Below are 15,147 nucleotides of genomic sequence, written 5' to 3' on the forward strand. Positions count from 1 at the left end.
AAATATTTCAAGTCTGTGAGAGACTGAATAATTGTTTCAAACATCATTAATCCACCCACATGTGTTGCACATTGAAGGAAATACAAATATGTTCGCTGAGCGACTGTCGAATTTTAATAACTTTTTATACAACCATAGAATCAGCAGAAAAACAGGATATTCGGCCCATAGTACCTAATATATAGCCCATAGTGCAAGAGTAAGGAAGTCTTGCTCCAATTGTACAGGGCCCTGGTGAGACCACACCTGGAGTATTGCGCACAGTTTTGGTCTCATTATCTGAGGAAGGATACACTTGCCTTGGAGGTGGTACAACGGAGGTTCACCAGATTGATTCCTGGGATGAGAGGACTGTCCTATGGTGAGAGATTGTGCAGAATATGCCAATACTCTCTGGAGTTTCGAAGAATGAGAGGTGATCTCATTGAAACGGACAATATTCTGAAGGGGATTTGCAGGGTGGCTTTTGAGAAGCCCGGCTAGCTCAGTCGGTAGAGCATGGGACTCTTAATCTCAGGGTCGTGGGTTCGAGCCCCACGTTGGGCGATTACTTTTCATTCAACATTTATATTGCTTTCGTGGGTAAATATCATTAATGAACCCATGATCTTCTTTTGCACAATTATAAAAATGTGAACTGAGGGAGAGTTGATAATTTAATCAAATAATGAAAGCAGCGCCTCAGACCGCAATGCCGTCCTTACAGTTAGATGTTCCAGATACAATTTATTACTCTGGAAAGTTTCAGACCGGGTGCTTGTTCAGTGTTGCTGGAAGGCCCAGTGACCGGGATATCCTCTCCCCCGGGGTTTTCCTGAGTCTGTGCTCGGTGCACGGGGAGCTTTGGCCCGGGTCTGAGGTAGCTTTCATCCCAGGGATGGACAATAACTCTCTGAGCTCTGGAACTGGGGAAAAGCGAATAATTAATGAGTTGTTTGTGGTTTCAAGTGCAGCTTAGATCTGCTGGTGTAAACCGATGGTGTTGTTTTACAGAATGAATGAAATGCTGACAGGGACAGTCAAAACTTCAAGAACTGAACTTTAATAATTCATGAAACTTTAATCCTTGAAGAAGTTTTATCCCCGATTGATTTTACACAATCTGTATTTGAGGAGACTGGTTTTAAATGTGCATTGCTCATGCAACAATGTATCCAAAACAGCTTTTATTCAATTTTATTGCAGACAAGTTTTTGCTTGAGAAATAATGTTTCTGCCCAGGCTTGAACCGGGAACATTTCACGTGTGAGGGAAATGTGATAACCACGACACGACAGAAACTGCTGCTGAGCTCAGTGCCCAGAGAGAAGTGTTCAGCAACAAGCTGAAATGCTCAATCCCTCTCTCTGCAAAAAGTTCCTTTCACAAACATTTCTCTGACCAGAACTGCACCGCTGAAATGCTCAATCCCTCTCTCTGCAAAAAGTTCCTTTCACAAACATTTCTCTGACCAGAACTGCACCACAAACAACAATGTTCTCCTTTCAAAGTCATTAAACTCCCCAATTTCCACGTCTGCAATTTTAAGGACAAGGACTGAAAGCGCTTTGCGATCAGAAAATTGCAGGAAACCCCTGTGATTAACGACAGGGCTTTTGATGGTTGATTTCTGTACACACCTTGTGTTATGTATTTAACCCTTGACAACCTGTACACACCACCACCAGAGGGCCGACCTGTCATAGTCCGAAGAGATCCCAGTGTCCTTTGGGAGCATGGTATACAAGCAGGCCACCCATGAAGTGCCGGCACTCTGGAGTCTTATTAAAGGAGCTAATGGCACACTTGCTCATTGTTCACAGTATTCAGTTTCATCCTTTATTATGAGCGTATCAATTGGCGACAAGACAATGAACAACCACGAAAAAATGCTAGGAACAGTTTATATCCTGGTGAAGTTCTCGGAAGTGGACGATTGCGAAGCCTTTGTGGAGAGACTCGACCAATAGTTCGTGGCCAACGAGCTGGAAGGGCACATGAACGCTGTCAAATGAAGGGCGATCCTCCTTACCGTCTGTGGGGCAGCAGCCTATGGCCTCATGAAGAATCTTCTAGCTCTGGTGACACGAACAACTAAATCTTATGAAGAATTGTGTATGCTGGTCCGCGAGCATCTAAATCCTAAAGAAAGAGTTCTGATGGCGAGGTATCGGTTCTACACGTGCCAATGATCGAGGGCCAGGAAGTGACGAGCTATGTCGTCGAATTAAGGCGCCTCGCAGGACATTGCGAATATGAGGGATTCCTAGAACAAATGCTGAGAGACTTTTTGTGCTTGGCATTGGCCATGAGGTAATCCTTCGCAAACTGTTGACTGTTGAAACTCAGAATCTGAGCAAAGCCATAACGATAGGTCAGACAATTTCCACCAGTTCCTTTAAACACAATAACGTAATTTATTTCTCATGGACTGGATGGAGGACCATGGTCCATGTAAAAAATTGTTATCGTTTTCCATGAACGAAATGGCAGTTCCTCGACAGCAAGTTTAAACATCTGGGGTGGAGTCAACAGGCGCCTGTCTGCAGTCAGTGAAAAAACGTTATATTTGGCAGAAGCCTGGCGAGCTCAGTCGGTGGAATATAAGACTTTTAATCTCAGGGTCGTGGTTTCGACACCCACATTGGACATTTACATTTTTCATAGAATTATAGAATGATGGAAGTTTGCAGCACATAAGGAGGCCATTTTGGCCAATCTCTTCCACCCCGGCCAACAAGAGGCGATCCAGCTTCATCCCACTTTCCAGCTCTGGGTCCATAACCCAGCAGGTTACGGCACTTCAGGTGCACATCCAAATACTTTTTACATGTGGTATCTGCCTCCGCCATTCTTCCAGGCAGTGAGTTCCTGACCCGCACAAACCTCTGCATGAAGACTTTTACCTTCAAATCCTCATTAAACCTTCTACCAATTACTTTAAATAGATGCCCCCTGATTGTTGACCCCTCTGCTATCCACTATATCTAGGCCCCTCATAATTTTATACATCTCAATGTTGTCTCCCCTCAGCCTCCTCTGTTCCAATGAAAACAAACCCAGCCGATCCAATCTGTCCTCATAGCTAAGATTCTCCACGCCTGGCAACATCCTCGTAAATCTCCTCTGTACCCTCTCGTACAATCACATAATTCCTGTAATACGGTGACCAGAACTACATGCAATACTCCAGCTGTGGCCGAACCAGTGTTTTATACATTTCAAACATAACCAACCCGCTCTTCTATCCCATGCCTCAGCCAATAAAGATAAGCATTCCATGCGCCTTCTTACCCACATTATCCAACTGGCCTGCTACCTTCAGTGATCTGGGGACATGCACTCCAAGGTCTATTTGTTCTTCCACACTTCTCAATGTCGGACCATTTAATGTGTGTTTCTTTCCTTGTTTGCCCTCCCCAAATGCACAGCCTCACACTACTCTGGATTAAATAAGTATCACCTGAAAACGTTTAATCATACCTCCTATATTTAAGTTTAGATCATTGATGTTGCCACTAAAAGCCAGGGACCGAGCACTGAGCCCTGTGGAACCCCACTGGAACCATCCTTCCAGTCCCAAACACTCCCATTAAACATTACCCTTTGCTTCCTGCCTCTGAGCCAACTTTGGATCCAACTTGCCACATTGCCCTGGATCCCATGGGCTTTTACTTTCATGACCAGTCTTCCATGTGGGAACTTGGCGAAAGCTTTGCAAAAATCCTTATACGCTACATCATACGCACTGCCCTCATCGATCCACTTGGTTACCTCCTCAAAAAATTCAATCAAATGAGTCAGACAAGACCTTCCCTGAACAAATCCATGCTGATTATCCGTGATTAACCCATGTCTTTCTAAATGCAGAAATTAAATCATTGATAAATTTTATCCTGCTTTCACGGGAAAACAACATTAATTAACCGATGTTCTTTGTTGTGTATGTATAAAATAAGTACACACCCTGTACACTCAATGTACAGTTACATAAGACCACTGGATGTATCTTCATACTGTACACACTGTGCTTGTACCACCAGAGGGTGCAGCTGGTGGAGACCTCGGGGTCACCTGTACACGACAGGTAACCAGGTATAAATGGAGCTCACAGTGCTGTACCCTCACTCAGGAGCTGCATTAAATTGACTAAGGTCACCACAGTTCAAGTACAATACCTTACCTCGTGGAGTCATTAATAGAATGCTTACAAACACAATAACTGGTGACGAGAATACGAATTTCCATGTGACAATGGCTAACCTTGGCACGTATGAACAATTCGCCAATGGGGAAGAGTGGGAGGCCTTTGTGGAAAGGCTCGAACACTTCTTTATTGCGAATGATGTGGGGGGAGACGACCCGACCTCACTGGCTGATAAGTGCAGAGCTATCCTGCTCAGCTGTTGTGGGCCCACCATCTGTGGCCTTGTCAGGGACCTGCTAGTCCCAGAGAAGACAATAACATATCTGGAGCTTGTAACGCTGGTACAGTAACAGCTCAAACCTATAGAGAGCATCCTCACAGCTGGACACCGGTTCTGTACCCACCGGTGGAGCCGAAGGCCAAGAAATCGCAAAATAGGCTGCAGACCTGAGACGATTGGCTGCACCATGTGATTTTAGCGATCACCTCACCGAAGCACTAAGGGACATCTTTGTTATTGGAATCGGCAACGAGGGCCTTCTAAACAGGCTGCTCTCTGCGGACACCACGGTCACCCTTCAGAAGGCAATTAACGTGAGCCAGGCATTCATGATCTCGGCCTGCAATTCCAAGTGGATGTCTCACCCCCAGGACTCTAACCCAGCAAGTACTGTGATCTGAAAGTTGCCTTTTAGAGGCAGGGCTGCTGCTAGCAGTCTCTCTCAGGGAAGAGAGAACAGAACCCCGAGTCCCAGAATCCTGAGTCCGCCACATGGAGCCAACCGGCCAACCCCATGCTGGTGCTGTGGAGGAAATCACAGGGCCCACCATAGCCGCTATAAAGACTATACTTGCAAAGGCCGTAACATGAAGGGCCACCTGCAGCAAATATGCAAGACAAATCATACTCACCGAGTCGATGAAGAGTTGGCTGATAATCCGCAGTCCAGCGACGATGAGGTGTACGGAGTGTTTACCTGCACCACCGAGAGTTCCCCAGTGAAAATGGAAGTTGAAGTCAACTATGTTCCAGTCACGATGGAGGTGGACACAGGGGCGAGCCAGTCACTGATGGATCAGGCGGCCTTTGAGAAACTCTGGGACAATCCAATCGAACGACCTAAAATGATTCCGATCGAAGTGAAACTGCTGACCGACACAAACGATACATCCCAGTCGTTGGCAGCGTGGATGTCCAGGTGTCCCATGGCGGCGAGATGCACAGATTACATTTGTGGATCGTTGCTGGGGATGGTCCAAAGCTATTAGGAAGAAGATGGATGAAAAAGATTACTTGGAGTTGGGAATAGCTCCAACCTCCAGCGATCGACATCCCTCATGGCCCCGAAGTTGGATCCAGCACAACCCTGAAAAACCAACCGCCCAACTCGACTGTGCAGCGATGACACAGACCGCTCAACCCAACGGCGAGATGATCCAGCCCAAACAACCAGACCTCACCTTCCAGGCTCCAGTGACAGGACTCCAGAGAAGAAAATTCACGCAGAAGGTAACTTCCTGGCTTCCGTGGCAGAACCTGGGGAGAAAAGGATCACCGCAGCCTACCTCATGGAGAGAAAGAAGATGGCGTCCGAACCACGAGGTGAAGGGCCTGAAATCAAAATGGCGGCAGCCAGACCACAAGGGAGCAACACGTGATGCCGAGCGGTGAACCGGATTGGGGTAAAGATTGAAAGACCCTCTTGAAGGAGACTGGCAACCCATCACAATTAAAGGGACAGTTCCACTCTTTATACAGCGATGATGGTGATACAAATGTAAAAGGTGTAACTGAAAATTTCAAGTTTGTAAATGTAACTAATCATGATAAGTCGGGCAATTGCGGTCAGAACCAAAGTATTGTGAGAGTAAACGAAGTGATGACGTGCGATGCTGGGATTTACAAGCATGCCGACAAAACCAAAGGCAACCGCCCGTCAGCACCCAGATCCCGCGACCATGTAGCCAGCCCTTCCGGGCCCAATGTGATACCCCAGGAAGTGTGACCACACACAGAGGGAGCATACCAGCTGCAGGGCCAGTCATCAGCGGACGGCAAAGGCACCACGATCGGTACCCTGCCCCATATCGGCTCTACCTCTCTGGCCACCAGGGCCCGTACTGGGAGCAAGCGGATAGCACCCTCCTGCCCTCCCAACGGAACGTAGGATGACCAGGCTCCCACTATCGCTGAAGAGCAGCAGGGAGACACCGCAGCCTTCAAAGGAGGACAGGGAGGCCACACACTCCTGTGGCTCTGCCCATCACTAGGCAACGGCAAAGGCTCTGACACTCAGCCAGGTGAGGGAGCTGAGCCCGCCCAGCTGGCAGGGGACACAGCGCCGCCATCAGACAACCTGGACACAGTCTGGTTACTCTGGAACTAGTGTCCTCACCCACCTGCACCGACACAACCCAGGGGCAAGACTGTGACACCACGTATGTACCTTACCTGTAAAATGTATTTGTTCCACTACTGCAGAACCGAAACAGTGATGTAACTAATCCGACGTTTTTTTGTTCTTTCTGTCTGTACAGGTCTGCACATGCAGGTGTTGAGCCACACACATGGTCTATGTATGGGGGGGGGGTCGGTGGGGGGGGGAATGGATGTATGTAGCCATGGATCACACACAGAACCCACTCAACCCCCACTGCAACCTCCAACCATCCACTGCTGAACATTTCCCAATGTCGTGGCAATAAGGACTTGGGGGTCCACAGGGAGAGAACCAAGCCAAAGCATAGACAAGGTGCAAGGACTTTGGGCACTCAAGTCTCGGGCCAGAGCACACAATGAAAAAGCCAGTGGCACAAGACTTAGGGGAGAATGATGTTGTGTCTGTATAATATAAGTATACTCCCTGTACACTCAATGTACAGTTACATAAGACTACTGGATGTACCTTCACACTGTATATACGATGCCTGTACCACCAGAGGGTGCAACTGGTGGAGACCTCGGGATCACCGGTACACGACAGGTAACCAGATATAAAACGGAGCTCACCATACTGTACCCTCACTCAGGAACTGCAATAAATGGACTAAGGTCACCACAGTTCAAGTACAATACCTTGCCTCATGGAGTCATTACTTGAGTGCTTACAGACCCAATAGAAAGAGATTAAAATTTAAATGGTAGGACATTGAGAATTGTAGACGAAAAAAGCGACCTGGGAGTGCATGTCCACAGATCCCTTAAGGTAGCAGGCAAGGTGGATTAGCTGGTTAAGAAGACATACAGAATGCTGGCCTTTATTAGCCGAGGCATAGAATAAGAGAGCAGGTGGATTATGCTTGAATACAAAACACTGGTTAGGCCATAGCTGGAGTACTGCGTGCAGTTCTCGTCACCACTTTACAGGAAGAAGACTGTGATTGCACTGGAGATTACAGAGGAGATTTCGAGGATGTTATCGGGAGTGGAGAATCTTAGCTATGAGGACAGATTGGATAGGCTGGGTTTGTTTTTCTTGGATAAAAGTGGGCTGATGGGAGGCATCATTGAAGTGTATACAATTATGAGGTGCCTTGATATAGTGGACAGAATGGGCCCATTTCCCTTAGCAGAGGGGTCAACAACCATGGGGCATAAATTTTAAGTCATTGGTAGAAGGTGCAGGGGGGATTTGAGGGGAACATTCTTCACGCAGAGGGTTGTGTGGGTCTGGAACTCACTGCCTGAAAGGGTGGGAGAGGCAGAAACGCTCACCACATTTAAAAAGTGCTTGGATGTGCACCTGAAGTGCCGTAACCTGCAGGGTTATGGACCGAGAGCTGGAAAGTGGGATTAGGCTGGAGAGCCTGTTATTGTCCGGCTCGGTCACGATGGGCCGAAATGGCCTCCTTCCGTGCTGTAAACTTCTGATTATATAACTCTATGAAAAATAATCACCCAACATGGGCTTGCACCTCTGACCCTGAGATTTAGTATCTCATGATCTACTGACTGAGTTAGCTGGGCTTCTGCAAAATGCAACTTTTTGTCGTTGATTACAGCTCCGCCCCAGATGTTTAAACTTGCTGTCAAGGAACTGCCAGGATCTTCTTGAATGGTGGACCAGGCTCGAGGGGAGGAATGGCCTACTCCGGCCCCTAATCCTTACATGCTTATGATCTTATGACATTTCACAGGAGAACAAACTCGCCCCTGAGCATGCATGAGGAGAACGCTCCAGAAAATAATCCCGCCTGGTGAGCTTTCACGTGTGAGGCGAACGTGTTAACGGTTACACTGCGGAAACATCTCCACTTTCAGCACCAGGTCAGACGGAAGTGTTAAGCGAGCAGGTGGACTGCAAAATCCCACTTTTAAGGAGTTGGTCGTGGTGTCAAACAATGAGTTTCGCTTAATGATTAAAAACAGGAAGTGTCAGAAGTGTGATGTGAACCCATACCTCCAGACGAGACTGCGACCTAAACACAGAACCTCGGACCGCTCGGCCATCCTGACTATTTATGGCTATATGTTGCCAACTACAGATTTATTTAGAACCTTTGTGTCCTGTCACATGAAATAAATGAGGGTAGCAGGCGTATCTCTGCCTGACACCGGGGAAACAGTGAGACAGACCTTGGAGCAAGGGTCTGGTTATTGCCAAACAGCAAAGAAAATATTAATTCCCGAATTATCCTGAAGAACAGTGACCTCGACGTGATCTGGGGTCAGACGCGCTACCGTTGCGCCACGAGGTCGATGCAGCACATCGAAATGTTTGACGAAATGAAGGTTTCACAATACAAGGGGCTTTAAAATCCCCGCCCATTCCCACCGGGTGACAGAAGCAGCGCTCACCTGCCAGTCACCGTATGTTTTATTGTTAAACTTTTGTGTTGCTTTCACGGGATTGCATCATTAATTAACCCGTCACCTTCTTTTGCACAATGAAATAAATGCTAACTGAGGCAGAGTCGATAATTCAACCATTTTTTTCTGTGCTTTGCATAGAAACATAGAAACATAAAAACATAGAAAACAGGTGCAGGAGTAGGCCATTCGGCCCTTCGAGCCTGCACCACCATTCAATGTGATCATGATTGATCATTCACCTCAGTCGCCCTTTCCTGCTTTCTCTCCATACCCTTGATACCTTTACCGTAATGGCCACATTTAACTCCCTTTTGAATATATCTAAACAACTGGCCTCAACAGCTTTCTGTGGTAGAGAATTCCACAGGTTAAGAATTCTCTGAGTGAAGAAGTTTCTCCTCATCTCGGTCCTAAATGGCTTACCCCTTGTCCTGAGTCTGTGACCCCTGGTTCTGGACTTCCCCAACATCGGGAACATACTTCCTGCCTCTAACCTGTCCAATCCCATCAGACCTGTATATGTTTCTCTGCAATCCCTTCTCATTCTTCTAAATACCAGTGAAGAGAAGTCTAGTTGATCCAGTCTTTCTTTACATGTCAGTCCTGCCCTCCCGGGAATCAGTCTGGTGAACCTTCGCTGCACTCCCTCAATAGCAAGAATGTCTTTCCTCAGATTAGGAGACCAAAACTGTACACAATATTCCAGGTGAGGCCTCACCAAGGCCTGCGTCCGCGCACATACAGAGGCTGAATTCCAGGACATAGTCGACGTATTTATTGAGGCGTATGAAAGCATGGGCCTTACGCTAAACATCCGTAAGACAAAGGTCCTCCACCAGCCTGTCCTCACCGCACAGCACTACCCCCCAGTCATCAAGATCCACGGCGCGGCCCTCGACACCATGGACCACTTCCCATATCTCGGGAGCCTACTATCAACAAGAGCAGGCATCGATGATGAAATTCAACACGGCCTCCATGCGCCAGTGCAGCCTTCGGCCGCCTGAGGAAAAGAGTGCTTGAAGACCAGGCCCTCAAAACTGCCACCAGGCTCATGGTCTACAGCGTTGTAGTAATACCTGCCCTCCTGTAAGGCTCAGAGACATGGACCATGTACAGTGGACACCTCAGGTTGCTGAAGAAATATCACCAACGATGTCTCCGCAAGATCCTACAAATCCCCTCAGAGGTCAGACGCACCAACATCAACAGCCTTATTCAGGCTAACATCCCCAGCTTTGAAGTACTGACCACACTCGATCAGCTCCGCTGAGCAAGCCACATAGTCCGCATGCCAGACACGAGACTCCCAAAGCAAGTGCTCTACTCGGAACTCCTTCATGGCAAACGAGCCAAAGTGGGCAGCAGAAACTCTACAAGGACACACTCAAATACTCCCTGATAAAGTGCAACATCCCCACTGACACCCAGGAGTCCCTGACCCAAGACAACCCAAAGTGGAGAAAGTGCATCCAAGAGGGCGCTGAGCACCTCGAGTCTCATCTCCGAGTGCATGTAGAAATCAAGTGTAGACAGCAGAAAGAGCGTTCGGCAAACCTGTCCCACCCATCCCTTCCCTCAACGACTATCTGTCCCACCTGTGATAGGCTCTGTGGCTCTAGTATTGGACTTTTCAGCCACCAAAGAACTCACTTTAGGAGTGGAAGCAAGTCTTCCTCGATTCCGAGGGACTGCCAATGTAGATTCCAAAATTCATGGAAACCCAGTGTTTGGACTCACTGAAAAGGAAATTCGATTTAGGACTATTAAGCATAAAGTTTGGGATTCTAAAAAGCATATGGAGGAAATCTACAATTCTTAACCAAGTTTGGGATTTTAAAGGCATGTTTGGGCCTGTGGGGAAAAGCTGCAGTGACAGAGGGGTGGGATTTAGAGTTTGGATATTGTAGCTAATCAGTTTGTCTGGGGGAGCTGTTTAACCATAGTCAGGCTCCCAGAAAATATTAGCATTAAAACAATTGACCACGGAAGAAACATTATCCACCCCACCCACAGGACCCAAATATCACATCCATATTCCAACACCTTTTCAACATGTATAGAAATATCTGGCTCAGCTCAGACTTCGCGAAGCCAAAGCAGTGCTATTACAATGGACAAGTGTTCATCAGTTCATAAATAAGGAGTATCACCATCCCAAAGTCGATCAACACCAGATTAAAACATTTAATCAAGTCTCAGTTAGCTAGTCCGCCAAAACTTATACAAAGAAGACCACTTAAATCAATGGGCAGCAAAACTTAAACAAAAGAAACGTTAGATTTGGCACGAAGATTAAGCAGCCTCTCAGAGTATAACTGGGAGCCTATCGTACCAAGAGCAACCTATTTTTCTGAACTTTGGAACAACAAGATCAAGATCGAGAGCAAACGGCGAGATAACACAGGAAGTATCCTCACGACATCAGAGAAAAGAACTTCAAAAAACCAATCAGTGGAGCATCAATATCAACTGACTTGGTAACAGGCATCAACTGGACCACCGCGACCGACGGACCCAACCAGGAAAATCAACCACTAGAAAACCGGGGTCCACACAAGTTTTCCACTCTACAATTTGTGCCTCGACTGTCCAGCAGGTAAAAATTACCGAAACAACTGAAAACCTTATTGATGACAAAGGATACCGGCTTCGGGACAATCAGAATACTTCGTCACAGACAAGGCACCGGAAGGCTGGAAGGTAGATCACACCGGTTGTGGGAGAGCTGGTTGCCGGTGACATGGAAGTGTCTGCAGTGTGCGGGACCAGACTGCTTCCACACATCCACAATGAATGTCCCACCCTTTATTTGGGAAAAGTACAACTGAGAGTGGACAAGTTCCATCCCGGTCAGAGCAATCTGAAGCTTTAACTGACTGACACCCTAGTTTGGGATTGCAATGTCTGTCAGCATGTAATGCTTGTAGCTCCACACTGTGGATGTGGACGTATTGTGTACTGCAACTGTATAGTTAATCATGAAACAGAACAGGCTCTTTCCGGAGAGTTCCGAGAGAGCAGCCTGCATGTTCGGAAGCTGTGTGTGTTGTGCTCTGTGAAGATATCACAGGGACGTCTTGCAATATATGCTATATCAGTCTCTGTGGTGCAATGGATTAGGGCGTTCAGCTATTAACTGCAAGGTTGGTGGATTGTAGCCCATTCAGGAACAAAGCCTTTAATTGTTTTTCCCTGAGGATTCGGTGCCGTACAGTTCCAAGTTGTCAGTGTGCGTTTTGGCTGCACGAATATATTCCGCAACCATTGCCAGCTGTGCTGTTATCAAGTTATACCAACTGTTACTTGCATTTTTGCGTGGTTGTTCGTTGTCTCGTCGCCAATTGATACGCTCATAATAAAGAATGAAACTGAGTACTGTGAACAATGAGTAAGTATGAAATTAGCTCCTTTAATAAGACTCCAGTGTGCTTATATATACAAATGGATGCTGGGAATCATTGGGACTCCAACAGGCAGGCCCTCTGGTGGTGGTGTGATACAGGTGGCCAAAGGTTAAATACATAACACAAGGTGTGCACGGAAATCAACCATCAAAAGTCCTGTCATTAGCCACAGGGGTTTCCGGCAATTTTCTGATCGCAAAGCGCTTTCAGTCCTTGTCCTTAACATTGCAGATGTGGAAATTGGGGAGTTTAATGACTTTGAAAGGAGAACATTGTTGTTTGGTGCAGTTCCGGTCAGAGAAATGTTTGTGAAAGGAACTTTTTGCAGAGAGAGGGATTGAGCATTTCAGCTTGTTGCTGAACACTGCAATCTGGGCACTGAGCTAAGCAGCAGTTTCCGTAGTGTAGCGGTTATCATGTTTGCCTCACACGCGAAAGGTCTCTGTTGCGAGCCTGGGCGGAAACATTATTTGTGAAGCAAAAACTTGTCTGCAATAAAATTGAACAAAAGCAGTCCAGGGTACATTGTCGCATGAGCAATGAACATTTTAAAACTAATCTACTCAAATACAGAATGTGTAAAATCAGATTGGGATAAAACTTCATCAAGGGTTAAAGTTTCACTCATTATTAAAGTTCAGTTATTGAAATTTCGATTGTCCCTGTTCGCATTTCTTTCATTCTGTGAAACAACACTATCGGTTAATACCATCAGATCTATGTTGCATTTGAAACCCACAAACAGCTCATTAATTATTCGCTCTTCCCCAGTTCCAGAGCTCAGAGTGTTATTGTCCATCCCTGGGATGTAAGCTACCTCCAACCCGGGCCAAACCTCCCCGTGCACCGATCAGAGGCTCAGGAAAACCCCGGGGGAGAGGATATCCCGATCACTGGGCCTTCCAGCAACACTGAACAAGCGCCCGGTCCGAAACTTTCCTGAGTAATAGCTTGTAAGTAAAGCATCACACAGTCAGGATGGCCGAGCGGTCTAAGGCGCTGCGTTCAGGTCGCAGTCTCCTCTGGAGGCGTGGGTTCAAATCCCACTCCTGACATTCAGTGTTTTAAATTGCAAACTCATTTGTTTTGACACCAGTCTGAAGTGCTTTGGGACATCCATCTGACGTAATAAAGTTACTCCACTTCAATTGCAAGCGGTGATATCAAATATCCTTCCCAAACCGGGAAACGATCCCGGGTGGCTGTAGCGAAAGGAATGGGTTTGTGAAGCATTGAAAGGTGCCCTGTAAATATCTCGCACTGCTAATTTAAACTCACGGTTATAATTTTTTTCAGTGCAAAAGAAGGCAGGCTCGAAGGGCCAAATGGCCGACTCCTGCTCCTGGTTCTTGTGTTCTTATGCAGAGCACAGAACAGATGATTAAATTATCAACTCTCCCTCAGTTCGTATTTCTTTCATTGTGCAAAAGAAGATAATGTGTTAATTAATGATGTTTTCCCGTGAAAGCAACATAAATTTTAAGGAACTGCAATTGACGAACATGGGGCTCAAACCCACGACCCTGAGATTAAGAGTCTCATGCTCTACCGACTGAGCTAGCAAGGCTTCTGAACATCTACCCTGTCAATCCCCTTCAGAATATTGTCCGTTTCAACGAGATCACCTCCGATTCTTCGAAACGCAAGAGAGAATCGGCATATTCTACACAATCTCTCATCATAGGACAGCCCTCTCATCCCAGGAATCAATCTGTTGAACCTCTGTTGCACCACCTGCAAGGCAAGTGTGTCCTTCCTCAGATAAGTACTAGGGGCGAATATCCTGTTTTTCTGCTGATTCTACTTCCTCCTCCTTTGATAGTCCTTCTCTGTACGTTCTGTATTCTGCTTGGTTCTCTGCTGAAATATGAGCCTGAAGTTTATCACAAGCTTCCGTTTTTGTGTTTTAGTTGATCTTCATTCATCCACCGAGCTGCAGCTAGCTATCATGCTATTTCTGCACCCTGCATGAGAACGTGTCTAGTCGTTATCCGATCGATCTCCTTTTTGAAAGTCTCCCAATGTGCATTTACTGTTTTACCGAGAAAACTTTGGTTTCAATCTACCTGGGCCGGATCCCTTTCAACTCAAAAAATTAGTCCTCCTACAGTTGGGTATTTTAACACATGATTATACCTTCTCCTTTTCCATAACTACTCTAAACCTAATGAGATTGTGATCACTGTTTCCTCAATGCTCCTCCACAGAAACATGCTCTACTTAATCCATTTCCGAGATCCAGAACTGCTTTCTTCCCCATCGTGCTGGAAACATACTGATGGAGAAAGTTCTAATGCAGATTTCAGGAAATCCTTCCCTGCATTTTCCCTTTGCATGGTTATTTTCCCAGTTTACGTTGAAGTCCCAAATTATCACGACAGACCTTGAATCTTTCTGCATTTTACCTAAATTTACACCTCTTTATCCTTCCCATTATTAGGTGGCCGATAACATAATCGCTCATCTAACTTTCTACAGGCACATTCATTTAAAAAAGAATGTCGGATGGGAATAGGGCCACATATCGATGGACAATATTAAATCACATGAAGCGATGGAAAAATGACATAAAATATGAAATAATTACTTTGCCTCTGTATTTACCAGGGACACAGGGCAGATGGACATGATGGTGGAATAATGTATGGGAAATTATATAACTGCAATAAGTAAAGAGGAGAAATATTAAATGAAAAACCAAATGAAAGGAGGATTAAACCCCTGGTCTGGATGGATTACATCCATACACTTTAAAATAATTCAGCGAAGAGATAGCAGGAGCACTATTACAAATATTTAAT

At 46.2% G+C, this 15,147-nt stretch overlaps 3 non-coding genes across 3 annotated transcripts; 2 read left to right on the forward strand and 1 right to left on the reverse strand.

Annotated features, from left to right (window-relative positions):
- Positions 1 to 473: 473 nt before the first annotated feature.
- Positions 474 to 546, forward strand: trnak-cuu (transfer RNA lysine (anticodon CUU)). Its single transcript has one exon. It is a non-coding gene; the product is annotated as a tRNA-Lys (tRNA).
- A 12,772-nt stretch (positions 547 to 13,318) lies between these two features.
- trnal-cag (transfer RNA leucine (anticodon CAG)) lies at positions 13,319 to 13,401 on the forward strand. The gene has a single exon. It is a non-coding gene; the product is annotated as a tRNA-Leu (tRNA).
- A 439-nt stretch (positions 13,402 to 13,840) lies between these two features.
- On the reverse strand, positions 13,841 to 13,913 carry trnak-cuu (transfer RNA lysine (anticodon CUU)). The gene has a single exon. It is a non-coding gene; the product is annotated as a tRNA-Lys (tRNA).
- Positions 13,914 to 15,147: the final 1,234 nt, after the last annotated feature.

This window comes from Pristiophorus japonicus, unplaced genomic scaffold, assembly GCF_044704955.1.
Source record: "Pristiophorus japonicus isolate sPriJap1 unplaced genomic scaffold, sPriJap1.hap1 HAP1_SCAFFOLD_219, whole genome shotgun sequence".
In the NCBI taxonomy this organism is placed as follows: Eukaryota; Metazoa; Chordata; class Chondrichthyes; family Pristiophoridae; genus Pristiophorus; species Pristiophorus japonicus.